This window comes from Balaenoptera ricei, chromosome 4 (assembly GCF_028023285.1).
Source record: "Balaenoptera ricei isolate mBalRic1 chromosome 4, mBalRic1.hap2, whole genome shotgun sequence".
NCBI classification, from domain to species: Eukaryota; Metazoa; Chordata; class Mammalia; order Artiodactyla; family Balaenopteridae; genus Balaenoptera; species Balaenoptera ricei.
In genome coordinates this window covers 6697366-6698394 of record NC_082642.1, presented here as the reverse complement: position 1 = coordinate 6698394, position 1029 = coordinate 6697366, and the positions used below count along the sequence as shown (strand labels likewise).

The window sequence follows — 1029 nt, the reverse complement described above, 5'->3', positions numbered from 1 at the left end:
CTCTCTCCCTGTGTCTCCCAATCATATTTCTTTTATCTCCATTTGTACAAATATGTCACTTTACTTTGAATTACAGTTATTTGTGTTTCTTCTTTTTTTTTTTTTTTTTCTTCAAAAAGCTTTACTGTTTCCATTTGGTCCGAGGTTTGGGGGAGAGTGCTCCAGAGTGGTTAAAAAGCTGCCTAGTGGCTGCAGAGAGGGGCTTCAGGCAGAAGCCCTGACACCAGAGAGGGCTCCTCAAAGGCCACTGGGCTCCGGAGGCTCCTAGTCGTGCTTGAGGGTGAGCCTTTCGAAGGGATTCTTGCTCAGGCAAGCCTAGAGATCAGCCAGCCTCCAGAGGTTGGTCAGGTGGTCACCCATCTTGATGAGTTTCACCTCCTTATCTGGGAAGTGGCTCTCTAGGAAGTCACAGAGGTGGGAGCCTGCACAGGCAGAACCCAGGGCATGCAGATCCAAAAGGGCCTGGTTCAGGTTCTTCTCCATGAGAATGGCAGCTTCCATCGTGTCCTGGGTTTTACCCCACTCATTTTGAGATGGCTTCTGCACATCCTGGAAGAGGGCATGACCACCATACTGCTTTTGCATTTTCAAGAGACTGTCGGCACCCTCACGCTTCTCCTCAGCCAATTCACGGAAAAAGTGGCCCATGCCCTTCAGAGCCATATAGTCGCAGTAGAAATAGAAGCCCAAAGGAGGCTTGCAGATGCATGTTGACCAGGCGGTTGATGGCGACCTCCACCTCGGTGGAATAATTCTGACAAATCTGGGAGCTCATGGTTGATCGGTAATAAGTTAAGCTCAAAAAATGGTGTTGGCTAGTCCTGGTGATGAAGGATAGGTGAATGGCTGATTCCAAAGGTTGTGACTGGAAAAAAGTTTGGAGAGTGGTCAGAGACTGGAGCAAGGGATGTCCCTGGGGTCTGTTCCGTCCAAACATCGTTGGAGAAAGAGAGAGATCTGTGGGACTGCTGAGTGCACTGCCTATTTGTGTTTATTATTCTTTTACTTGAAGGCCAGCTCCTTGAGGGC

At 49.0% G+C, this 1029-nt stretch overlaps 1 pseudogene; it reads right to left on the bottom strand.

The window, feature by feature from the left end:
- Positions 1–264: 264 nt before the first annotated feature.
- On the bottom strand, positions 265–786 carry LOC132365170 (ferritin light chain-like; annotated as a pseudogene).
- Positions 787–1029: the final 243 nt, after the last annotated feature.